At 40.3% G+C, this 27,959-nt stretch overlaps 2 protein-coding genes across 20 annotated transcripts in view; one reads left to right on the top strand and one right to left on the bottom strand.

The window, feature by feature from the left end:
- Positions 1-27,959, top strand: part of sulf2b (sulfatase 2b) — a 544,470-nt gene that overhangs the window by 369,373 nt on the left and 147,138 nt on the right. For 5 of the 19 annotated variants that reach the window (XR_015522633.1, XM_087305147.1, XM_087305172.1 and 2 more), the window contains exon 1: positions 5,306-5,549. The exons of the other annotated variants lie outside the window; for them this stretch is intronic. The gene's annotated coding sequence lies outside the window, so the exon portion shown is untranslated. Of the gene's footprint in view, positions 1-5,305; positions 5,550-27,959 lie in introns of those variants that run through there. 19 annotated transcript variants of the gene reach the window in all.
- LOC147831263 (uncharacterized) overlaps positions 1-27,959 on the bottom strand; it is a 353,683-nt gene that overhangs the window by 210,275 nt on the left and 115,449 nt on the right. The gene's annotated exons all lie outside the window — the stretch shown is intronic.

Here is a 27,959-nt window from a genome sequence, read left to right as displayed (position 1 = left end):
CAATAGGGGTGGGATTTGTTGAGTTGCAGATCTAATCATTCTCTGTGTATCTTTGTTTATGAATTTTTTATCTTTTTCATATATATATATATATATATATATATATATATATATATATATATATATATATATATATATATATATATATATATATATATATACACTGTATATATATATATATATATATATATATATATATATATATATATATATATATATATATATATATATATGCTTGTGGTTCAATTCAATCGTTCATTATTTCATTCATGTTTCAAATAAATTTTTTTTTCAATTTTTTCAACTTATTTGTTTTTATTTATTCATTTTTCAGTTTGTTTTTCTTTCTTTTTCTTTTTACATGGTTTTTGTTCCTCATTTGTTTGTTTGTTTTTGTTTTCTTGTTGTATTTGTTTATAAATTAGTTTAGTTTTTTGTTTGTTTTCTTTTTTTCAATGGTTAATTTGTTTGCTTGTTTTCATTGGACTTAACTCTCAATCATTTCTCTAAAGTAATTTGATTTTAGTTTGATTGTTTATTTACATGTTTTTTTTTTGTTTGTCAATTTTCGGGGTTTTCATTAAATGCTTTAATTTTTTCCCTTTTCATTGTCTTCTGTTTGTTTTTTATAATCACATTCATTTTATTGTTCATTTTTATGTATTATATTTTGTTTTCTTTTTCATTTATGCTTTGTTCATTGGTTAATTTGTTTATTTGTTTTCATTGGACTTAACTCTTTCATTCATTTCTTTTCAGTAGTTTGATTGTTTTATTTGTCCATTTACATGTTTTTATTATTTGTTTGTCTCAATTTTTGTGGATTCACATGAAATGCTTAATTTTTTTTCCCCTTTCATTTACTTCTGTTTGTTATCTTCAATCACGTTCATTTTATTGTTCATTGTTATTTGTCCTTTTTTGTTTTCTTTGTTCATTTATGGGTTTTTTTTTTTAATAGTTGATTGTTTTTATTTGTTTATTCACGTTTTTGTTGTTTATTTGTTTGTCTTAATTTTTTAGGGTTCACGTGTAATGCTTTGATTATGTTTTCTTTCCATTTACTTTAGCTCTGTTTGTTTTCTTCAATCACGTTCATTTTTTTTTTTTTGGTTAATTTCTTTATTTGCTTGTTCTTTTTGTCTTTTTTTTTAGTGTTTATATTTGTTACATTTGTTTGGTCTTTTTTATTGTAAATATTTTTCTTTTTTTTCATTCTTTCTCCTTTCTTCTTTCCTTCCTTCCTTATATACAATATCATCAGTACTCACGCAATGTCCTTGCTGACATTTTCTCTCTATACATCATAATCCAGTCTGTCATTTTGCTGGCATTTCACTGAGCCTCTGGAGGCCAGCCAATCTCACCAACACTACCAGACTTAACCACACACACATACAGAGAGAGAGGGAAAAAGCTCCACAAGGCACAGATTAAAGATGATGAATAGGTGTGTAATGGCAGAAGCGTTAACCCCACAGCCTCGACGCTCAGATTCATGGCCCACCATATAACTAATGACTTCATCAATAGCCCAAGGACTACGGAAAGGTGGTGTTCATCAACACGTTTATCCGTTAACAAGTCATGACACAAGTTTCCCCACATGAACCCAAAAATATGTATAATATGCAGTCTTGTGGATTTTAAACAAACACATTGCGTTCAGCTGCAGAACTTCTTGGATTGAATGCAGTGATAGCAAAGCTTATGTCTGGCATGCCAAGAAGCCCAGCAGTGTTTACAGTGATTGTTTAAACTTCTTGCAATGGTTTAATCTGGTTTTGCTTGTTATCATAGCGAAGTAATACACAACAGCACGATACATCTGAGACGTAGGAGATAAAAAGGTAAACAATCCCTGCGCACAGTACAGAAGCTGGAACCTATAATGTAGCTGTGTTTCTGTGTTTCTGTGTTCTGTGTTTCTGTGTCTGCAATGTAAGCAGGGAGATCGGATTTTAACCTGTAAATGCGAGTTGCGCGTCATTAAAAACCATAGCAAATGACGTCAAGTCTGACACTTTTATTTCAGAACAGACTTTAGCAGAGTTGCAAACCTTAAATCTTATACACAAGGACGAAAACAGCTTTTATATTGTCATATAGCACAGGTATTTAAGCATGATAATGAGAGCGAGAGAGCGCAATGCTAGCCACGTAACCAATATAAATTAATATAAAACAAGTGCATACATCACATACATAAATCATGCCATGGACATTGCATTAAGATGCCTAAAGGTTTAAAAAAGCCAATATATCAAAAGAAGATGGACGAATGAGAACCTTTTTGTCATAAACTATGGTGAAACAGCTTGTCAAAAGCTGCGGACAGATTACATACAGGAAAAGAGAAAGGAGCACTCTTTAATTATCAGCTGATAGTCAGCACCCGCTCTTTTTTGCGCCTTTGCGTCATTGCGCCTTTGCCGTGTGCTGTGTAAATGCAGACGATCGGATACGAGTCACTTTTAAAAGATGATGTAAGCATATCATCATAAAATCGGATACAGTCATAAAATCGGAATTGATCATCAAGATCTGCAGTGTAAATGCAGCCTTACATCAAATTCTGAACCAACCATTCGAATGTCATAGCAGAGACTCATAAGGCAATCATTCATTGTTCAGTTTCAAGGATCACGTTTGAATTGTTGCCTTGGTTTCGTTGTCCAGTTTCAGGGATCACATTTGAATTGTTGCCTCGGTTTGATCTTCTCAGCAGTCGCTGGACTCTCTTTTTTTCTGCTGCTGTAGCTCATCTGGCAATTTTGTTCACAGAACTATTTTTGTGTTTTGTTTTTTTCAGATCATTCTCTGTAAATCCTAAAGATAGTTTCGCTTGGAAATACCAGTAGATTAGCAGCTTCTAAAATACTTAAATCAACAAATATGCCACTTGTAGTTTCACGTAAATCATCTTTCTTGACAATTTTGATGCTCATTTTGAAACATTAAAAAAAAAAACACCAGTAGGACACAGGCTCTCCTCTCCGTGTGCACCAGACACCTTCTTATCAATATTCCATGTTTTTTGGAAATATTGTGCAATATTTAGTTCACTACACTCAAGTGAGTAGGGTTGGCAAACCACTTGTACTGTAGGTGACACTTGTTAGAGAAAAACTAAACTCTAAACTAAATTAGTCATCGCATTCACACTGCTGCTCTCTAATGATTTTAAGTGCCTCTTTCATAATCACTTGTAAGTCGCTTTGGAAAAAAAAAGTATCTGCTAAAATAGTAAATGTCAATGTAAACATGTTTTCATAACAATGTTTGCAGCCATTGAAAAAAAAATACTAAAATCTCTCTGTATAATGTGTCATCCAGCTTATTGTATTGTTTTATTTGGCTTAAAGGTGCAGCATGTAAGTTTGACACCCACTGGTTGAATTAGATATTGCACTCCTGGTTAAAAACACACATAAGTGCAGATTGCTAGACGGACAACACCAACAGCATTGGCCTGCCTGACAATCAAGCTAAAAACTGATTTAAAGTGTGTTCTAAATAAAAGCAACTACATTTTTGACATACTACTGAAAGCAGCAGCAGATACAGTCGTTCATCTCAGATCTTGAATATAAAATAAAACTTTGAAATTGAGCTTTAGAGTTGTGACTCAGTGCAAGCCAACACATATCAGTGATTCAGCATGAACATTCAATCATGTTAAAGGAGTTTAATATGTAATTATAAGATTATAGACTTCCCCAATTCATTGGAGTGCAATGAGTGCACTATTCTGAGATTCTGAATGGCTTTATTTAAACTTCTGTTGTGTTTTTTCTGATAAAAACAGCCAAAATGCTTATCATTGCATATCTTGCCACGTAGCGTGTTGTTAGGACATAAGGTTACAATGTACGTTTATAATATTTATGTTACTTTCTAATTAATAACCACCTCATGTGGAACTCTGAGTCTGTGTCACATTTTGGAGGCTGTTACTGACCAGTTCGCATTTTGGTCATGGACACACATTATGAGAGCCTTCATGACTGAATCAATGAAATTCAATAAAACAAACATTTTCAAAGCAGAATATCTGACTTCAGCATCTGCAGACTTTGTATTTTTATGCTTTAGAATAGTCAAAAGCTTACACACAGCACCTTAAATGAATATATTAATAACATGTTTGCCTCGAATCAATGTCTAAATCACATTCGTTTGTTTTTGTTTTGCCCAAAGTTGATGTGAGGGCGCAGGGGATGAAAGAGAGAATTCAAACAGACACGGTCAGACATGGTGTAAAGTATGCCGAAAAACTGTTTGGGTTTGTGGGTGTGTGTTAATCTATGAGCTTCTGTCTGTTTCATGACAGCATGATTAATGAAAAGTGTAATTAAGTGTGATTGCTGTGTTTTTATGTCCAGTGTGAATAGATGTTGTGATTGGAGGGGGAACGAGAAAGAGTGAGAGATGGATTTACAAATCAAAACAACGCAGCATTAAGAGAGCTTTCTCTATTATGGCACTTAAAATCAAATGAAAAACGTGACTTCATTTAAAATAACAAAACAAATAACAACTCCCACTCAGGGATTTGATGTGTTCGTGTTTAGGCACTTCAAAAACAACTAAATTTGTAATACATTTCTACTGGATTAGTGGAAGATTCCACCATGTTTGCAATGCTACAACTAAAACAACACATATTTGAAACTTTATTCTTACATTTCAAAGCCACTCCTTTATTATTTAAGGTCATTTTAATTATTATTTCAGAAAAATGACTGATGCTTCAGTGATTTGGCTGTAAAATTCTCAAATGGCCTTTTATTTGTCAGTAATTTGAACATTACATAAAACACACGTAAGTGCAGGTTGCCAGACTGACAACACCAACAGCATTGGCCTGATTAAGAATGATTTAAACTAAATAAAAGCAATGCCCCATGATAGAAGGAATATTTTACATAATAAATGGAGTTTTTGTTCTAATCAACATTTGGAATGTATATATATATATATATATATATATATATATATATATATATATATATATATATATATATATATATATATATATATATATATATATATATATATATTGGACATTCTAAAATGGCCTTTTATATGTCAGTAATTTGAACATTACTGCAAGATCACAAGCTGTTTTTTCAGCATGTGTGTGTGTTCTCCTTCACAGCCGCACCTCTCTGAGACTTCAATGGGAAAGAGGAATGAAATAATGAAATATACAGAAATAATAGGATGAAAGGCTCTTTGTGCTGCCATTGGATTAATATTTCACACATTTGTGATTGAAGAGAACATGCAGAGTGTTGTAATTAGTTTTCTCCACAGCTCCTTGTAGTGGAGAGTACTGAACTATGACAGATGATTAAAACACACACAGGCGGAGAGAGATGATGGGCGACGTGATTGAGTTTGACAGCTGACGATAAGAGAGACACTGCTTCAGCAGTCGGTCAGTAATGAAATCTCTTCACAGGATCCCGTGACATAGAGGGAAAGCTGTTACGTGATATAAACAGCGCTGTCAGATCCATATTCACACGCGGTATGCATATGAGGTATGTGCGTGTTAGTTTTGCTTTGGGAAACGTTTAATGGGATATTTTGTGAGGTGTAGTGACAATCGTGTTGTTATTTCTTCCTGGTTGTGTTGTATTAATGCGGTATGACTTCGTTTATCTTACACTGGAAAGATAATAAGTATTTTAGGCTTTGAGGTCAGTTTCTGTTTTATTTTAATTGCCAATGGTTTCAGACAAAATTTGTGATGTTGTGTTCACGCAGATTTTGCTAAACTAAAACAAACTCTGGTGTGATTGTTTTGTTAGAATAAATTTGAACACTTATATTTGAAATATGATGTGCCCCAAGTAAATATACTGAGACCGCTGAAGAACAAAAAGTTTTTTCACTTGCGTTTTGAAAAAATTTTACATCTACATGACAACAATTTCAAAACATATTTACACGTGTTTACAGCTGTATGCAAAAATGGCCTGGCCAGTATTTGGTACTGTCATCATTTTAGTAAATAGTACCTGTAGGGAAGTAAAGATGTGTCATCAAAGACTTATGTGTATGTATAATTTGCTATGTGTGTAATATGCATCTCCACTTTTGCTTATTATATGAAGTAAATCCACACTTTGCTGATAAAGCATTGAGAAACACTTAAACAACAACTCTACCTTGTAATCTGCCATTGTTGTGTATGTTTATTTGTTCTTGCCTTTAATTTACACTCCCCTAAACACATACTATGTATGTGCACAATGTCATCATTTTCAAAGGCTTTCATTTTCAGTTGTTTAGACGCTTTCAACATCGTAGACTTTTAATTGTATGCATTTGCAGTCCCAAATATTAAGTTGTCCTCTAATTTAACAAGAAAAAAATATTAAAATATTTATTGTTTATGACTGAAAAGAATGTCACATCATACTTGGGACTGAAAATGCATGAAATAGGGAATAATATTTAAAGTCGTGTAAACAGATTTTCTGTCAGGTCTGATGTTTGCAAAGCATTTGCCCATCCAAAGGAGAATTTGTGGGTTTTTATGTACTATTTATTCATAATTTACTCCTATTTATGATTATTTACTGTATATAAGTAAGTTATGGCTATAAAGGCTGCAATGTAAAAAAAACAAACTTATATTTATTTAATTATTAATATATTTTTAATTATGTTGAATGCAAATTAAATGTTTTAAAGATATAAGAATAAGTATAATGAAGAAAACTGGATTTTACTTAATTATTATTTTTTTGTATGTCACTTCCTTGCACATCAATATCTGCATGGTTGTTGACTTACAAACTGGTGATGGAAACGATAGCTTTTTTTCTTTAATCTACTTTTTTATTTTTATTGTTTTTTATGTTTTTAAAAATATTAATTAGTTCTAAAATTGTATTAAAAAATATTTGAAAAAAAAAATATATATATATTAGGTCAGTTTAGTAAAACGTAAAAATATACAAATAACAAGCAACTATTTTTGGGCTGTAAATTGAGGGAAAAGAAGTCAAAACAAAAATAATTAATATATAGGGGGTTTTATGGGTACTCATGATATGAAGCTGTTCTTAAAAACACGAAGATATATTTCTGTTGCACTGACTGATTATAAATTTTATCTTTGGTTGCACCTGAAATGGGCCATGACATTACCCAAGCAGTTGAAGGAAATACAATAATTCATTTAGGACATACATTATTGCAAGGAGAGAGCAAGGAGATAATATACGTGTTAAAATGCTTGTTATTTGGGTTAGAAAGTTGATTATTTTTAACATTATTCAAACTGTTTGGACCAAAGCCCCATTCACATGAGATTAGTGTTATCTGGGTGATGATAACTTATGTAAATGATAGATTACAGTTCACTGCAGATCTTCTGTGAGTGTATGTGTGTGTCAGATTTTGATTTCTCTGGTACTTCACAAAAGCTCCATCATATGTACACACAAACATTTAAAACATTTACCTCAGCACACAGGATAGTTTGGGATGTTTATTAAGTTTGTTCATCATAAAGCTTCATTCATTCATTTTCTTTTCGGCTTAGTTCCTTTATTAATCAGGGGTCGCCACAGCGGAATGAACCACTAACTTATCCAGCATATGTTTTATGCATATGTTTTACGCAGCTCTCCAAATGTAGATAAACACTCTAGCTTCAAATTCAATTTGGAAAGAAAGGCTGTGTGTTGAATATACAAGAGACTTTAGTCTGCGGTTCACATGAAAAGCTGCTAATCTGTTTACGCATAGTGGAAAAAACTGATCAATTGCAAATGGGGATTTATTTCCTCTTCCTCCCTGAGAGATGGTCAGTGCACTTACACACATTTGAGCATTTATACTAAACTGTCAAGTCCACTCACTTTATAGTTGGCTTCTTCTTTGTAGCACATCCGTCTTAAGGAATTCCGTTGATTTCAGAATTCAGATCCTTTATTATCTGGGGTCGCCGCAGCGCAACCGCCAACCTATTCAGCATATGTTTTAGGCAGCGGGAAAGCCCATACACTGATGCATTCACACCCACACATACACTACGGCCAATTTAACTTATTATACCACCTAGTACATGTCCTTGGATAGTGGGAAAAACCGAAGCACCCAGAGGAAACCTAGGACAACACTGAGAGAACATGCAAGCTTCACACAGAAATGCCAACTGACCCAGCCAGGGCTCAAACCAGCAACCTTCCTGCTGTGAGACGACAACACTACTCACTGCGCCACTGTGTCACCCTAAATTCAGTTTATTTGTGGCACCTAATGTTGTATCTCTCTCTCTCTCTCTCTCTCTCTCTCTCTCTCTCTCTCTCTCTCTCTCTCTCTCTCTCTCTCTCTCTTTGCTTTTTGGTAGTTTTAAGCTAACAGTTATCAAACAAAGGATTCACAAATATATCTTTGTGTGCTCCATCAGATCCATCCTGTCTTGTTTCTGCATCTCCACATCTCCACCCACACATGTACACTTTCCTCATTCTCACCCAACACGCAAACACACACACACACACACACACACACACACACAAACATACACGTACACAAACTAAACCACCGTTGTGGGCGCTTGTCCTTTTAATCACACATCTCTGGTGTGATTGACTGCTCCTTTGGTGATGTAACAAAATCCCCGATCCCAGTGCTGCTGTAAGCCTCTGAACACTTATGCAGACACTGAGAGAGAGAGAGAGATAGATGGAGAGAGTGAGTCTTGTCATCCTCATTGAGCTTCATACATCTGTGCTGGAGGAGCTACAAAACTCTCTTAGTTTGGTCAAAGTGTCTGATTCTTTGGAGGAAGAAAACATATATATGTTTACTGATGTCACACAAGTGCAGTGAGATATTACACAAACCTTTGGTCAGCTTACAAAGCCATATGTGCAAAGGAATGATGTTTTTTTTTTTTTGTTTTTTTTCTGAAAGTATCTTAAAGTTAGTCCAAAGAATTTATATGCTGAATTACTGCATTTATCCATAGTCTAAGATGCAGATTCTAACCATAGTGAGTAGGGGTGTGACGAGGCACAAGATTGGGTTCACGAGAACGTTCGAGGTTACTAAAGTAACCCTTCGTTCCCCGAGGAGGGGAACGGAAGCACTATAAGTGAATTTGATTGTAAAATCCACGCATTGGGAGGTTCGGTTCAGAAGCTACTCGTCTGAAAGAGTATTAAACGGGCCAATTAAGAATGAATTGGCAGCGCAAGCCTGCGCAGGTGAGCGGCATAAGCAATCAACTGAGTATATAAGCTCACCTGGCGCCAGCAGACGCTATCCTTTTTAAGCTGAAGAGACTTTCAACAGCTAAGGGACAGTCATTATGGCGACGGAGTATAGTGCTTCCGTTCCCCTCCTCGGGGAACGAAGGGTTACTTTAGTAACCTCGAACGTTCCCCTTCGGGGGGAACTTCAGCACTATAAGTGGATTTGATTGTAAAATCCACGCATTGGGAGCCCATTGAAAGCGCCATAATGACTGCACCTTACCAACACCCCCGATGAGGAGATAGTCAAGCAAGCGTGACGCACCCACATCATGGGGGGCGCGGTCCTCCAACGTGTCCCTGGCCCTAATTTATCCTACTTCAACAGAAGTTTTACGGATTTATATATATTTTTTGGGAAGTACGTTGGGAAGCGTGCAATCCCGATAGGGAGGACGCTGCGGAGGCCATCCGTTACCCAAGGGGGGATAGATGGCAGAATTTACATATGGACTAGCCCTAAGAAGGGGGAGTACGCATAGCAAAAGAGTGGTTAGCGGGGAGGAAAGACACGGGTCCGCCCAGGGGGGGGGGACTTAACCGTGGCTGAATAAGCATATGGGATCGCCTAGTGGGGACCACGCATAGCAGGCACCTTTACCCAAAACGCGGGCTGACCAGCGGGCAGACCTACAACGTAGTGGGCCAGCAAGTGACTCCTCCGCTGAGTCAGTGCTGGGGGCCACGGAGGAATCTGCAGGGCTCACCTGACGGGGAACTTTACTGACAGATAAAAAGGCGCACGTATCTCCGTGTTAGGGAAAATGGCGCAGCAAGCGTGTTTCAACACCCTACCGAATTGTTTCCTCAATCACCAAGGGTTACCTAATACCCTTGAGGAAACCGGCTCCACTCGCAGATTGTAAAACCTTGCAAATGTGTTGGGTGTTACCCAGCCCGCAGCTCTACAGATGTCTGTTAGAGGGGCGCCGCGTGCGCGCGCTCGAGAGGATGCGAAGCTCCGAGTGGAGTGCGCACGCTCTCTCGGGGGACGCGGCTCATCTCGGCTCTGATAGTGAAAGAAAGGCATCCACAATCTAGTGGGAACTTATTTCGGTACGGCACTTCCCTGCTGCCGACCGCTATAACAGACGAAGAGCTGCTCAGATGATCTAAACTCTGAGTGCGGTCCGGATAATATGCAAAACGCGAACTGGACAATAAGAAGGGCTGGGTCTGCCTCCTCCGAGGGCAGCGCTTGCAGGCTCACTACCTCGTATTAAAACGGAGTAGTAGGAACCTTGGGCACATATCTCGGGCGGGGTCTCAGGACGTGAGAGAAGCCAGCCCAATTACAGGCACGAGTCACTGACCGAAAAATGCCTCCGGGTCCCCGACCCTCTAATCGATATCAACGCGACCAGCAGAGCTGTCTTCAGGGACAGAAAAATACTGAGTCGAGGATCGAAGGGATCTGACGCGGCTTGCGAGATCCTAAGAGGGCATGAGAGGGGGCGGGGTGGATTAATTCGCTTAACGCCCCTGAGGAACCGGATGATGAGGTTATGCGTTCCCACGGTGCTGCCAGCCACCGCGTTATAAGAGCGGAGATGGCAGCCACGTAACCTTGAGTGTGGAGGGCGACAGCATGCTCTCCAACTTCTCTCGGCGTAAAGAAAGCACAACGCTGATCTGGCAAATTACGGGGGTCTTCTCAGCGAGAGACACACCATTCAGTGAATAGACTTCACGTCAGGGCATAGGCGCGCTCGGGGAGGGGGCTCTAGCCCGAGTGACGGTATTAGCCACCGCAATCGGAGGTTACCTAAGTCTTCCTCGCGTCTAAAAATCTCTTCAAAGATCGGCGAGGGTGTCAGGTGGTGCCCTGTCCCTGAGAGAGTAGGTGCTCTCTCGAAGGGACTGTCAGGGGAGGGCTATCGCGAGGGAGAGCTCTGACATCCAGGTCCGGTTGAGCCAGAGGGGCGCAACCAGCAAACTGTTCCTCGTCCTCCCTGACCTTGCACAGTAACTGCGCGAGCAGGCTCACTGGGGGAAACGCGTATTGCGCGTGCCCCGAGGCCAGCTGTAAGCCAGTGCATCCGTGCCGAGAGCACTCGGTCAGGGAAAGAACAACTGGCAATGAGCGATCTCGGGGGAAGCAACAGATCGATCTGGGCTTCGCCGAATTGCGCCCATATCAGCTGAACAGACTCGGGGTGGAGTCTCCATTCTCCAGGACGCAAGGCTGCCGTGAGAGCGCATCGGCTGCACGGTTGAGCTTGCCTGAATATGAATGGCGTGCAGCGATTTCAGCCGCGGATGACTCCAGAGGAGCAGACGGCGGGCGAGCTGAGACATGCGGCGAGAGCGCATACCCCCTATACGGCTGATATACGCCACCGCCGCCGTACTGTCCGTCCTGACCAGCACGTGTTGCCGCTCCAACACCGGAAAAAAACGGTGGAGAGCGAGGAACACTGCCAACAGCTCCAGGCGATATGCCAATGCAACTGGGTACCTTTCCACAGGTCCGCAGCCGCATGCCCGCAACGCACAGCGCCCCAGCCCGTGTTGGAAGCGTCTGCTGAAACGACAACAAGACTGGACGCCTGTTCTAGAGACACCCAGGCCTGTAGGAACGAGGGGTCGCTCCAAGGGCTGAGGGCGCGGCGACACAGCGCAGTAACAGAGACTCGGTGTGCGCGCGCGTGCCATGCGCGTCTGGGGACTCGATCGTGAAGCCAGTGCTGAAGTGGTCTCATATAGAATAATCCGAGCGGCATGAAGCGGCTGCGGATGCCATATGCCCCAGGAGCCTCTGAAATAGTTTCAGTGGGACCACTATTTTACTGTCGAGCTCTCTCAGACAGTACAGCATCAGCTGAGCGCGCTCTCCGGAGAGGCGCGCTGCCATGGTGACCGAGTCCAGCTCCAGCCCGAGAGAAGAGATCCTCTGCACGGGGGCGAGTTTGCTCTTTTCTCGGTTGACCTGAAACCCCCACAGGTGGAAGTGCCAGAGCACTTTGTCTCTGTGCATAATCAACTCTGTGCATAATCAAGAGAGGGCAAAATTCAGCCAGTCGTAAAGAAATTGAGTATGCAGATGCCCGCGAGCCGAAGGGGCGCTGAGGCACCCTCCGCGGGCTTGGTGAGGACCCGCGGAGACAGAGAGAGCCCGAAGGGGAGGGCTTTGTATTGCCAAGCTCGACCTTCAAACGCAAACTGCAGAACTGTCGGTGGCGAGGAAGAGTGGAGACATGGAAATACGCGTCCATCAGGTCTAATGCTGCAGACCAACCCAGAGGACGAACGCACCGGAGGATGCGCTTCTGCGTGAGCATTCTGAACGGCAGCTTGTGCAGGCAGCGGTTCAAAACGCGCAGATCTAGGATTGGCCGTGACCAACCGCTCTTTTTGGGCACGATGAAGCGTGGGCTGTAAAACCCGCTCTCCATCTCGGCTGGAGGGAGCGGCTCGATTGCATCCTTCGCCAGGAGGACAGCAATCTCCTCTCGCAAGACAGGGGCGGACAGAGGGCTGACCCTGGTGAATACACACCCGTGACTTGGGGGGCCGTTTCGCGAACTGAATCGCATAGCCGAGTCTGATTGTGCGTATGAGCCACCGCGAAGAGCTGGCCCGCGCTAACCAGGCAGGCAGAGCTCTCGCTAATGGACTCATCGCTACAATCGCTGACGTACCAGCAGTGGGGCAGCGCGGAGTGGGTGTGCTGATCCGGGAAGCTCGCGGGTCCCACGGAAAAGCTGGAGGTGAGATATTTGCTCTCACTCCAAACCCGAGCTCCGGAGGGGAGGCTCGAGGGGTGGGAGAAAGGAGACCGTCCTCCCAGCGCTCGTGAGCCACTGGCGAAACGCACCGAATCTGCAAGCTAGAAAGCATAGCGTCCCAGACTGGCAGATTTCGGGCTGTCACATCTGGGGAAGTGAAAAGTGCCCTTTCATAATGTTTTCATGGCAGTAAAAAGTGCCGTTGGAAATGGGGCCCCGCCCTCCAGCGGGGAAAGAGCAAGTTCCCTCTTCTCCAGATGGCCTGTCCCAGGGGCGCTTCGCGGTCCGTTGCCGGACTTAGCGGCGTTCTGGGCAGGGGGGCTGCCTGCTTCCGAGGTGCCCGACGCGCTCGCTTCGCCAGAGGCGTGTGCGGGGGCAGAGCAGCTCTCGTAGGCGGGCGCCTTCGGCGAGGAGCAGGTATGAATGGCACGACGGGCGGAGCGGGCTACGGACCGCCGATAAGACATCACCCACCAACTGCTCTCTCACCGCCTTGAATTCCTGGGTGAATTCACAGACAGTGTCGCCGAACCTGGCTGGGGATATGGGGAAGTCAAGAAAGCGGACTTTGTCGACTTTGCACATATCAGCCAGGGGTGGCGCTCCTGGACCACTAATGTGGACATCGTCCTCCCCAACGCACACGCAGCGGACTCAGTAGTCCGAAGAGCTAAGTCGGCGGCGGTGCGAAGCTCGTAAGCCTGGGTTGGACCCACCCTCGTGCAGCTCAGCCAGCGCCTGCGCTTGGTAGCGCTGGTAGGTGGCTATCGCATGCAAGGCGGAAGCAGCCTGGCCCGCAGCTATGTAAGCTCTAGCTCCGAGGGAGGTAGATAACTTACAGGCTTTGGATGGGAGACGAGGCGGACCCCGCCAAGAAGAGGCGCCGCGCGGATTTACCGCCATCGCGCACTCAACCTGAGGAATCGCCACATACCCCCTGGCTGTTTCACCGTCAAGAGTGGTTAGGGTGGAGGAACACGCAGCACGAGCAGAAAAAAGTGCTTTACAAGACCGCGTGAGCCTACTGTGCACCTCCGGGAAGAAGGGAACGCCCCTCTAGTCGGTCCGGCCGCGGAGCTGGGGGATAAACCATCTCCAACCCACGGCCGAAGCAGCCCGGGAAAGCACGGCTAACATGTCCGTTTCAGGATCCGTAGTGACAGCGCTCACCAGCCCGAAGGGGGCGAGCGGGTCTGGATCATCATCGGACAATGAAAGCCCACCCTCCGATGCCGCGGTGGACATCTGGTCTCCGGTGTCATCGGGCGTAAGGGCTACCATCTGTTAGACGGATCGCTTGCCCCGCCCAAAGCTTGGATGGAGCGCTTAGAGGAGCGGGAGGTCCGCGGGCCCGTGGGCGACGGATTATCTCTCGCTGAAACCCTCAGATCTGCCCGAGTGCCCGCTGCAGAGCAGGGGACAACTGGGGTGGTTCGCCCTTTTGCAAAGGCTAACCGCGATCTTGCGCAACAGTCATGGCATCGCAATGACGACATGAACTGCCCGCGAGCAGCGCATTAACATGCTGGACCCCCAGACATGCAACGCAGTGCCCGCGCCCATCATCCGAGGACAGGAAACCACCGCATCCAGAAACGCACAGGTGGAGCGCCGTCCTGATAAGGACGTGCTGCACGACTGTGTTGCTCTTTCTGTGAAGTTTGCAACTTTATACGCACCGCTCTGGAGGACCGGACCCAAAGAACGCCAGGCAAGGGAGAAACCCAGCTCGACCGTCTGCCACTGCGTGTACACACTCTGGACCGGGAGAATGCTCTCGTTCGCTCAGAATCGCTGGTCACAGCAGGAGGAACCCTCATCGACTCGATCAGAAAGTCTCTGAAGCGAAAAGGATAGCGTCTGCTGGCGCCAGGTGAGCTTATATACTCAGTTGATTGCTTATGCCGCTCACCTGGGCAGGCTTGCGCTGCCAATTCATTCTTAATTGGCCCGTTTAATACTCTTTCAGACGAGTAGCTTCTGAACCGTACCTCCCAATGCGTGGATTTTACAATCAAATCCACTTATAGTGCTGAAGTTCCCCCCGAAGGGGAACAAGATGTTTTTTTAGATTTTGTGAGAGATCCGCAATGATGCCACCATACCTGCCAACATTTGTCTCTGTAAATAGTGGGGATGTCTGGCAGTCGGGGATGAGGTGTCTGAATAACACAGCTACAGAAAGTAACTGTACTATGCACCTGGTAGCCACTGTGATCAGATACTAAACCAAAGTCGGCGATCGAGGGGTGTTGCAGACTTTACCAAAAAGCTAAGGACCAGCGGGGTTGGGATTGGGGGTTGAAATTACTGGAGTTTTCCAGGAGAATTAACAAAACGGGAGGGTGGCTGGAGATGGGTCTGAAATATAGGAGACTCCATACCTGTTGGCATCCCCCATTGGAAAACTAGGTAGCTGTTGGAAGTGATGTTAGTGAGGCCTGCAGGGGGTGCTCAACCTGTAGTTTGTGTGGGTCCTAATGCCCCAGTAAAGTGAAGGGGACACTATACTGTCAGTGAGTGCCATCTTTTGGATGAGACATTAAACCAAGGGTCTCTGTGGTCATTTTAAAAAACGCATGGCATTTCTCGTAAAGAGTAGGGGTTTAGGTCCTGGCCAAATTCCCTCCATTGGGCTCTAAAACTCGCTTCATTCCGCCAATTACTGGTATGTGGTGATCGCACTGGTGCTGTTGTCCTGTGGCTGTCGTCTCATCATCCTAGTGGATGCTGCACACTGGTGGTGGTGTAGAGAGACCCCCCTCATTATTGTGAAGCACTTTGAGCGTATGGCCATGCATGATAAATGCACTATGTAAATACACACATTACAGGAAATATATGATAGGAAAATAGTCTTATTGAACTGAAAAAAAAATCACAAAATGCAAAACACTTTAGCTTTTTAACGCTTTTTTAAAATCAACTTTTAATAATACTGTTATTAAGGTTAACATGCAAACATGTGAACAGAAAATTGCTTTTATATACAGTTGAAGTCAGAATTATTAGCCTCCTTTTCATTTTCATTTTCTTTTTTAAATATTTCGCAAATTATGTTTAACAAGAAGGAAATATTCACAGTGTGTCTGTTAATATTTTTTCTTCTGGAGAAATTCTTATTTTTTATTTATTTATTTTTGGCTAGAATAAAAGCAGTTTTAATTTTTTTTAAACCATTTTAAGGTCAATATTATTAGCCCCTTTAAGCAAAATTTTTTGATAGTCTGCTGAACAAACCATCATTATACAATAACCTACCTAGTTAACCTAATTAACCTAGTTTAGCCTTTAAATGTAAAATAAACAGGGAGGGGGGGGCGAATAATTCAGGGGGGCTAATAATTCTGATTTCAACTGTATAATTTTAAATATTAGCAAAATATTTGCTTATTTTGGGTAATAAAAATTTTTAAAAGCAGTTACATCACACACCCACCCAAATAACCCAGTGATACATGCAACACCAAGGCCTGCCTGGGTTGTCAGGTGTAAACAAAGCACTTGATTTGCGGTTTAAATGTAATCCTGCCTCCAATTTTCAATATTAATTTCATCCTCACTCTTCATCACGGCTCACAAGACAACTTTTTACCTCGATGTGAAATCGTGACATGAGATCCCGTCGCACCCCTAATAGTGAGTAAACCTTTTCCGGTCACACTGTTATGATGGTCTGTTTGTTGAATTTAAGCAACATTGCATTTACATACTGACTAATTCTCATTAAATTAGAAGTAGACTGTTGGGTTGGGGTTGGGGTTAGGGTTAGTGTAAGTTGACATGTACTTGCAACGTTTTTTCTTGTCACTTTGATGTCTGTTGAAGAAGCATATCAACAGATATTAAGCAGACAGGCTACTAATACTCAAATGGACTATCAAAATAAAGTGTAACCCATTTTCCACTTTCAACTTATTTTTTCCCTTTCTTTTGTTGGTTTGTTTGTTGTCTGTGGGACAGTTACAAATATGAGTGATGGGAACAGCAAATGCCGAGTATTCACCTTGGAAGAAATATTAATTATGATTTTTCCCCTTCAAAATATATATATATATTGCCTGCTTATTTTATTCTTGTTAATTACACAATTAATCAAATTATTTGTGATCTATTACTTAATTCATTAAAAAGTAACTTTAGAAAAACATTTGGATATAACATACTGTAATTTTTGAAGAAGATATTTAACATACAATTTGTAATACCTTTGCATGTATACTAAATAAATATCTGTTTATTTTTTTACTGTAATAATTTAATTATTAAGGGTGTCACAATGGCTCAGTAGTTAGCACTGTCGCCTCACAGCAAGACGGTCGCTAATTCAAGTCCCAGCTGGCATTTCTGGGAGGAGTTTGCATGTTCTCCCCGCATTCGCATGGGTTTTCTCCGGGTGCTCCAGTTTTTCCCACAGTCCAAAAACATGCACTATAGGTGAATTGAATAAACTAAATTGGCTGTAGTGTATGTGTGTGAGTGAGTTTGTATAGATGTTTCCCAGTACTGGGTTGCAGCTGGAAGGGCATTCGCTGTGTAAAACATATGCTGGGTAAGTTTGCAGTTTATTCCGCTGTGGCGACCCCAGATAAATTAGGGACTGAGCCAAAGGAAAATTAATAAATGAACAATACTGTGAATTAATTAAATTATACACACTTTAAAATATGAGGTGATTGAGCATTTGTGATTGCTGATCCTAAACTCTGGAAGACTATAAATTCACACTAGACTTCCCCCCTGTATTTCTGTATTAAAGTTTATTTTTAAAGCCCTATCTATTTTCTCCCTCTATTAGTACTCCTTGATTACCTTTTATTGCTTTTACTTATTAATTGCTTTCTGGATCCGCTTTTGCCTTCAGAACTGCCTTAATCCTTCATGGCCTAGATTCAGCAAGGTACTGGAAATATTCCTCAAGAGAGTTTGGTCCATATTGGCATGATAGTATCAAGCAGTTGCTGCAGATTTGCTGGCTGCACATCCATGATGCGAATCTCCCATTCCACCACATCTCAAAGGTGCTCTATTGGATTGAGATCTGGTAATTGTGGAGGCCATTTGACTTCAGTGAACTCAATGTCATAATCAAGAAACCATTCTGAGAAGATTTGTGCTTTATGACATGGCATATTATTCTGATGGAAGTAGCCATCAAAAGATGGGTACAGTGTGTTCATAAATGGATGGACATGGTCAGCAACATTACTTAGGTAGGCTGTGGCATTGACACGATGCTCAATTGATACTAATGGGCCCAAAGTGTGCCACAAAAATACCCCCCACACCATTACACCACAACCACCACCAGCTTAAACTGTTGATTCAAGGCAGGATGGATTCATGCTTTCATGTTATTGACGCCAAATTCTGATCCTACCATCCGAATGTCACAGCAGAAATCGATACTCATCAGACCAGGCAACATTTTTCTAATCTTCTATTGTCCAATTTTGGTGGGACAATATAAAGAAATTGTGTGGAACCCAGCATTTTTTACAATGTAGAAGGAATTCATTTAATTTTGGCTGACTCATAATGTAGAAAAGTACAAACGTCTACAAAGAAATGCCAAGCAACACATTAAATATAATGTGAAATTTTAATATGGAAAAACTAGAAGCCTATTTATTTATTTTTCAAAACAAGTCATATTTGTTTTGTTAACAACTTTTAAAAGTATATAGTAAATATGTTTGCAGTGCAGAAGACATACAGTATTTACATTAAAGCTATAGTGTCCTGTGAGAGCAGAGCAGGAATGTCTGGAGGAGATGGAGGAAGTGTGAGGCGGAGCAGGATGTCAGAGTCTAGGGAGCTTTGATTCTCTCCGGCATCTGTTTCTCCCGTGTGGGAGGCAAAGGGCATCTGTCATGTCCGATCACGGAGAGAAAAAGCAAAAAACATAATCGATTGAGAAGTTGTCAGGCAGCATGTGTGCATGTGCTCACAGAGAAAGTGCAGTGCTGTAAGACGGCTTTATTTTACATCACGACTTTGGTCTTTGCTATGGGCTTATTGTGTGTTTGATCTGTAGTAACACATTCTGTTTAAAAGGAAGAAAAGGGAGATGACGACTATCCTGTGGGAAAGAAAGAGAGAGAAACAGCCCTGAAGTGTTATGTCTATTTCAAACTAAATCAGGCCAGAATGAAGCTTATTTGAAGGTCATGTCAGGAGTTTGAAGCGGCTTGTCAAATCAAAAGTTCACTCTGTCTGGTATACGATTTTGGACTGCCATTGCTCAGTGGCTGTGATGCAATGGGTAGGTGTGGCTATTAATCTCCGCCTTCCTTGAGATGAAAGAATGAAACTACACTGTTTTTCTACGTGATGTTGATGTTTGTTCCATTAAAAACAGAGTATCGGATGACTGAAACCAAAGTTTTCTGAAAACTCCGGCCAGGATGAAGATTTTCAGAAGCTCTGGGTACAGTGTGGTTGTGTGGAAATTCGCAACTTTCGTGGCAAATGTATTCCACGTTGTTTAACCGTGGGATGGTAATCAAACTATTATCTGATGTTTGCATTGACTTGTATGCAAATTACTCATGAAACATACTTTATTCCTCAGAATAAAATGTCATTATCTCCACCTATAGGTTTGGGGTGGCCTTGACATGCATCATGCGCTTTTGTGTTTTCATGTAGACAGAGATTTTTTTTTTCAAATGAAAGCAGGGAAAGCTTTGGTTCTTTGTGCCAATGTGGACATGGTCTTAAACTAGATTAGAATCACATTTAAGGAATAAATTCCTTGATGAGTTTGTTGTGTGGCACAGAGAAATATCATACCACAACAGAAATATATGTTTGAATTCTTTTTGAGTTTATCACTGAGAAAGTTTGCATATCACAGATTTATTCACAGCAAACAGTGCTAGTGACTCGTGAACTGGCTCTATTTAAGTATATCTCTGTGGAATTAGCTGAACTTCACATTACGTGTTTGTCTTTGTTCAAAGATCATCTGAGGTTCTTCTGATTAAGTTAAAAGAAATATATGAATTGTGAAAAGCTCTGATTGAGGATTTTAAACTCTTTTATCTGGTGACCGCAAACACGAAAGCTATTTTGTAGAAATATAGAAATATTTTGATAGAAGGTTGTACTTTTTAACAATACTGTAGTCTCATATTTATTCATCAACCATATTGCAAGGTATATACAATAGAGAGTTGTGGTGTTGTCTTGGAGATTGTCCATTAAGACTAACCTAATAAAATTACAGCATTTGTAACTGCTTGTATTATTTGCTGCTCTAACTATCTTACAATTGAGATTGAAATGATGTGGAAAAATTGCTTTATTCACAAATAGTTAATATTAAAAAAAAATTATCAGGTTTTTAAGTCATAATTATGTGCTGAAACAAAAACACATGGAAAATGTTACTTGTGATAAAGTAACACACAAAGAACTATCAGCCAATCAGATTCGAGAACCAGAAAAAAATATTGTATACATGCATATATATATGAAGAGTTCATTGCAAAACAAGATATATCCATTTTGAAAAATGTTGGTTATTTGACATTATTATTTAAGACGTCAACAGTCAAGTTCATTCACAATTTTTGTATATTAAACTATTACTTGAGCTCAGTGAAGGCCAGGAACACAATATTTTCAAATCCAGGATATTTTTTTATTTAATTATATGTCCATAAGTTTTTTAGAAATAAGCCAAAAACCAAGCCAAAATGCAACATATTAATCTTCACATATTCAAAAAATAATATATCATAAATAAATGGAATAGTATATACAAATATTGATTAATAATAATAAGATTCTGAGTTAGATTTAGACAGAATGTACACAACATAACAAAACTTTTTTTTTTTTTTTTTTTTTTGCAAAACTCTTAATCCACCTTAGGCTGTATTCTACTAAAGTAATACCATTAAGAAAAGCTAGTTTATCAATGTTTTGTTTGATAAGTAAAATTAAGTTAGTTAGATAAACGACTTGTAGTTTGTTACAGAAAGAGTGGATGGCGGCCCCTTCACACCGCTACTAAAAACCAAACCTGTATGATCAGAGCGGGCGGAGCTGCGGTGTCACAGAGTCCGCGTCACAAGCTAGCCTCGCCCCGTCATATTTAATGAATTATTTCACTGTAATAATAATAATATTGATAATAATAATAGCTTATTTATTGGTTGTTGTGAAAAAGCAAAACCATTTATTTTTCTCCATAACAACCTGTGCCTTTTATGTTGCATTATAATAAATCAACAAGAATTAACATGAGGTTTTAGGCTATAAATAATACGTGCAACCATATAAATAAATCTTCAGATATAATACTCAGCTACATGTAAGAAATTTTTTAAAAAAATAAACTTACAAAGGACACTTAGAAATGTCGCCTTACTGACAGGTATCTGGGGAGGAGGGCAGAAAAAAAGGCGTTCCCTGTCCTTCCTCTTGACAGCGGAGACTGATACCCAGCTGCATTTGTGTATTGTTGACCGGTCGCAGAATTCTGGTCCACTTTTGTAGCGTTTTTATACATTTTTGTAATGTTGAAGGCTTCATCTTCATGAGCAAACTCGGAGCACTTCACCAGCGTCGACTCTCCTCCCAGGGGATTCTGAACTCGCGCAGCACTTTGTAAAGAAACTGGTCTGGCGGATATCGCATTTTGTGAAAAAATATATTTTGTACTCGGCCTAAAATGTACATTCTTAAATGTTATTAATGACAGCAATTCACACATAGATTAAGGCACATCTGTACAGTGATTTCCAATAACAAAATCCAAATGTCAAAAAATTGCGTTTATCGCGTTTTGCAACCAAACCCTTCATATATAGCCTCTTCACCCTTGTGTATTACTCCGCCCACATGAGTGATAACAAGCAGAGGAATAAACTCACTGACAAACTTTGCAGCTGTTGGATAGCATAATGTACTTTTGCAGTTTTTAAAGCAAGGATGTAGTTGTTTAGATTGCAAGTATGCAGTTTTTTATATATGTAAGAATGGTGCCTTTTATTAAATTTCAGCATTTTCAGCAAGGAAATTGACAATGTAGTGCTGTATTCATACCATAGTAATCTGGTAATGTTTACTTTGCTTTGGCTTTTTCGGGGTTAATTATTGTGATCTTCTGATTGCAACAGAGAAACACTGGGAAATCTCTTTAGACTGATGGCATTTCATGTCGTTCAACCTTATAATCTCAAAATGTGAGCAAAATCACCTGTCATCACTTTTAACATTATGCTAGAGAATCAGTCAAATACTAGCTCTAAAGTGATGTTTGTGAAGTAAGAATGATTTCTACTGTTCGGACATCAGCTGCAAATGTGAATGAATTGTAGAAGAAAGTAGCTCTAGAAAGTCATACAAAAGTGTTTTTAAGAGATATTTGATTTAACTTTTTATATACATGATTATGCCGTCAAACTGTTGTATAAATGCAATTTCTAGTAGCAGTGCAATATGGTTGTATATCATCACTAAGGCATTTGGCATGTGGCCTTAAGCCAATGCACGCCTCCACTAGTGCCAAAATAAAGCCAAGTTTATGTTTACCAAATAAGCAGAATGGTTATTATAAAAAATATAATTACATGTCTTTATAAAAACTGAACCTCAGTTTTTCCCCAGTTATCTAAAATTATTTTAATATTTTTTACAATCATTGCCTGAGATTTATCACCCCTGCTATTCGGTATTAACACAGCTTGCAGTGTGTGTGTGTGTGTGTGTGTGTGTGTGTGCGTGTGTGTGTGTGTGTGTGTGTGTGTGTGTGTGTGTGTGTGTGTGTGTGTGTGTGTGTGTGTGTGTGTGTGTGTGTGTGTGTGTGTGTGTGTGTGTGTGTGTGTGTGAAAACGTGTCATGTCTGAGGTGTGTCCTGCGGTCAATGCTTGTCACATCCTCGTTCACTGGGAAAACACACTCACACTGATTAATGATGTGTGACAGAAACTTAACACATCCCACTCCGCATTTCACCGCTTACACACAGACACACACACACACACACACACATATACAGATCATCTGGTCTGGAAAGAAGGAGATAAGTGTTCAACAGAGCCCGTAATGCACACTAAATAAATTGAAAATAACCCGCACCCTTTCCTTGGCCACTTTAGATATTCCCATTTCCACATCCAGCCCACTAAAACACTTAGATTCACTGTTCAATCCAAACCCAAGACCGAACCACATGGATGTGTCTGGCCCGGTTCAGCCCATATGTGCGTCTCATCTGCCAAACACCGCTCCTCCTTTGCCAGATTTTACAGATGTGTTTTACTTCATTCAGCCTGCCTCAGAAATTCAGCAGGCGTATATTTTTCAGTTATTAAATTGTCCTCGTTTATGTTTTTGCTTCATCACTGTGAGCGCTTTCCCAGTAAATGACTGACAGATGTAGTTGCCACCACTGACACGGTTTCAAGTACATTATTACAAGTTGCTTTCAACAGATTGGAGCAATCTAAAAAATATACTGTTTGCGGCTCACAATCGAATCACAGATAATGTACTAGCCATCAAAGTGCCTCAAAGATGCTGTTACTCATTGTGCTGCGCAATTTCACACTAAATAAACTTGACTACCAGTACCATAAGAAGATTATAACAAAACAAGGCTGTCTGGATCTTGTCCTTACTAGTCAGTACTATGACAAAGCAAACTACAGCATTGCGTGTGGTATCAGCTCAGAACGTTGTAAGCTGGAACTCATCAAAGGGGTATTGATTTTTGGTGTTGCTTTCCAAGGTGCACCCTTAAAACTGTATAGCAATGGAAACCACTCAGAATGCACATAAAGCACACTAAAAATACTTAACTCATCCACCTAGAAAGGGTGATCCTTGAGGATCCACCTAGCTACATCATGGCAACAACCTACATACTGTAGCAGGTTATATTGTTTGTATGGTATTGTGTATTGTTCTTGAAAACACCGAATAATTCCCTGGTGACTGCAAAGGACAAGCTAACAACAATATAGGAAGCAACAACCTGGCATCGCCACAGAAAACATTATCAGCTACATAGAAAGACACTGGAAATACTCCTAGATCTACCTAGAAACACCTCGGCAACCACCTACATGGCATAGCATGTGGCAACAGCTCAGAAGATTGTAAGCTTTTGGTGTTGCTTGCCAAGGTGCACCCTTAACACTGCATAGCAACACCATGGAAACCACTCGGAATGCACATGAAAACAAACTGAAAATACTCCTAGATCCACCTATCAACACCGTCAACAACCTACATAGCAGGGTTTTATTTCTTGTCTGGTAATGTTTGGTGTTCTCAAACCACCTAGCAATATCATGGTTGCTGCCCAGGACAAGCTAACAGCTACATGGAAATAAACTCAAAATACAAAACTTCAAGATCCACCTAGCAACACCCTGGCAACAACCTACATAGCGGGTTATATTTCTTGTATAGTAATGTTTGGTTTTCTCAAATCACCTAGCAATACCATAGTTACTGCCCAGGCCACCTAGCAATACCATGGTTACTGCCCAGGACAAGCTACCAGCTACATAGAAACATACTCAAAACTCTTAACTTCTAGATCCACCTAGCAACACCCTGGCAACAACTTACATAGCAGGTTATATTTCTTGTATGGTAATGTTTGGTGTTCTCAAATTACCTAACAATGCCATGGTTACTGGCCAGGACAAGCTACCAGCTACACACACACTGAAAATACTGAACTTCTAGATTCACTAGACCCTGAAACACCCTGACAACAACCTACATAGCAGGTTATAGTTCTTGTATGCTATTGTTTGGTGTTCTTGAAAACACCTAGCAATGCCCTGGCCACCGCAGAGAACAAGCTAACAATATAGGAAGCAACAACCCGACAAACCTCTCAGAACACCTTATCAGCTACATGGAAAGACACTTAAAATACTCCTCGATCTACCTAGAAAAACCTTCCAGCAAAAATACACCAGCAACCACTCCAAACACACTGACTGCGTAAAATCACCAGACATCCCAAGTCTCCTGGAAACTCCAGGAGTCTTTCGCTTATTCATAGAGACTCCTAGATGCCCGCAAATAAATAATAGTCTCCCAGAAATCATAACCCTCCACCCGGTCCTCAAATACGTTGCGCACCCCTCTCTACTGCATTCCTCACAGCTCTTCAGATACTCACATGACCGTAACCACCACCCCTCCATCTTTTCAGATACGTTGCATGTACCAGCACCCCACCCCGCTCTTCAGATACACTGCACACTCACACACCCTCTACCCTGCTCTTCAGATAATTCATGCAGGACCTTGGTTTCGTTTCATTCAAAAGACGGTGTACAGTCCCCATCAATAAACTGGGGCATTAGGACCCAAACAGACTGCAGGTAGCGCGCCCCCTGCTATCCTCACTAACACCACTTCCAGCAGCAACCTAGTTTTCCCATGTGGCCTTCCATTCAGGTACTGACCGGGCACAGCCCTGCTTAGCTTCAGTGGGTGACCATGTGAGAGTTGCAGAGAACTGCAACTCATAGAATCTTACTTAACTCATATAATCCACCTACAGTAGAAACACTCAGGTAGCAACTTACATGGTATGTCATATTTCTTTTATGGTTTGGTGTTCTCATAACCACCTAGCAACACGTTGACAACCTCTCAGAACACTTTTGAGACATCAAATGCATAGAAATGCATTAGTTCTTTGGAGTGTGAAGGGTTTTGTAGCCCTGACATTTTGATATGCCTTGTGTACTTTTTTTTCCCCCTTTAGAAAATATATTAATAGCTAAATTCTTGTTAGGATACTGTTATCAGGACAAACTGTGCTACAAGTTATTAAATTGAATTTTGGGGGAAATGGTTAAATGCATGGTTAAAAAAATTGTAAAGAAATAAAGTAAATAAAATAAATTAATTAATTAAATAAAAAAATAATTAAATTTAAAATTAAAAACAAAATAAAATAAAATAAAATAATCAAATAAATAAATAAATACAAATAATAAGTAAATAAATAAATGTATAAAAATAAATAAAATAAGGAAGTACAATGAATGAATATATAACATTACTGAATAGACTGAAATAAGGAAAACAGAAATTAAATAATTTTTCAGAAAATTGTTCTCTAATGTATGTAGACAGTGAGAGTTTTTACTAAAAAATCATGCAACTATTACCCCTGCCCACTTGTTCACAATAAATAATATATTGATTTACCTTTTTGTGAGACACTTGTTTTGTTAATACTAACAAGACCCCATAAAAAAACCTACAGTAGCAATGCATGGGTAATTAAAAAAATTGCACTCAATCACACTGCAAAATACCCATATATATATATATATATATATATATATATATATATATATATATATATATATATATATATATATATATATATATATATATATATATATATATATATATATATCACTGATCAGTTCAAGTCAGAATTATTAGTTTTTTTTTTACGTTTTTTCCCAAATTATGTTTCTCAGAGCAAGGAAATTTTCACAGTATGTCTGATGATATATTTTTTTTTCTAGAGAAAGTTTTACTTCGGCTTGAATAAAAGCAGTTTTTATTTATTTATTTTTTAATTACATTTTAAGGACAAAATTATTAGCCTCTTTAAGCTTTCTTTTTTTTCCGATGGTCTACTGAACAAACCATCATTATACAGTAACTTGCCTAATTACTTCTTTTCTTCAGGAAGATATTTCTTCAAATTGGTCAGTTTTTGTGCTGGAGCTGGAGTCAGTAGCTGATGGAGAATGGAGAATGGGCAGAGAATGGAGCGGATGAATAAAAACAGACATGATGCATGAGAACGAGTCATGCTTTCATCTATTAAACGCAGCGCCCATAAGCTGACTTACTGTGTCCTCTCCTTTCATCTTGCCTTGATCTTTATTTATTCAAAAGACCAATGCTTTCTCTCTTTTTACTTTCTACTTGTTCCCGCACATGTGTCGCAACACCTTGCGAAAGAAAGTGCACAGCTATAACTCATACTCTCATGGTCAGATGGATGGTAAGAGTGGGCCGCACATGTGAAAAACATAAAATGAGAGCTCTGAGTGGGTGCATGTGTCTGACAAAAGACAAAAGCACACATCTCCGGCTTATCATGTGATTTCTCATTCCAGAATGCACCTTAAAAGCTTGGGAAAGGCTTGGCTGTTCCTAATGCTCTATTTCAAATAAGCAGCTTTAATTTATCCTTTTATATCAGAAACTACTTTTATACAGCACTACAATGCAAATACAAATGTCTTATTGTTCTCCACACAATATACTAGTCTGTTCTCTCACTATACACATAAAAAGCACATTGTTCATTTCTCTGGAAATGGTATAGGATAAAAAGTTTGACTTTTATGTATTATTCTACGAGTGGATATATGTATAATTAGAAACAAAAGAGGAAGTAATTGGTAAGGTTTTTCTCTACACACCAACACAAAAGATTTTAAATGAAATGGGAAAAAAAGTGCTTTACCTGCAGACTGTCAGCTTTAATTTATTTTTGATTAATCTGACCAATTACTTTGGGACCATTAACAAGTTTGAGGCACATATGCAAACTGTTGTAATTCCTACACTGTACACCTGTGGTACGTTCTTCGTACGTGGATTACTCAGTTAGCTGGATTTGGTTATTGACGATTTGACACCATTCAGGATCGTTTCATTCTTCAAAACTGATCCGAGAGTTGTTGTCATAGCAACAGTTCTGGTAGCTCAAACCTGCTAGGGAGCAGGTTCATTTCATATAAACAGAATTATATCGAGTCAGTTCAAGACAAGGTAATACTGAAAGTATGTACCAAATTCTCATATTTTCTTACAGCAGCAGAATATATATATGGCGAAGCAGTGGCGCTGTAGGTAGTGCTGTTGCCTCACAGCAAGAAGGTTGCTGGGTCACTGGTTCAATCCTTGGCTCAGTTGGCGTATTTGT

The sequence above is a fragment of the Danio rerio genome, chromosome 23 (genome assembly GCF_052040795.2).
Source record: "Danio rerio strain M-AB ecotype USA chromosome 23, GRCz13ab, whole genome shotgun sequence".
Taxonomy (NCBI): domain Eukaryota; kingdom Metazoa; phylum Chordata; class Actinopteri; order Cypriniformes; family Danionidae; genus Danio; species Danio rerio.
The sequence above is the reverse complement of the archived record's forward strand: the minus strand, read 5'-3'. Positions and strand labels throughout refer to the sequence as shown.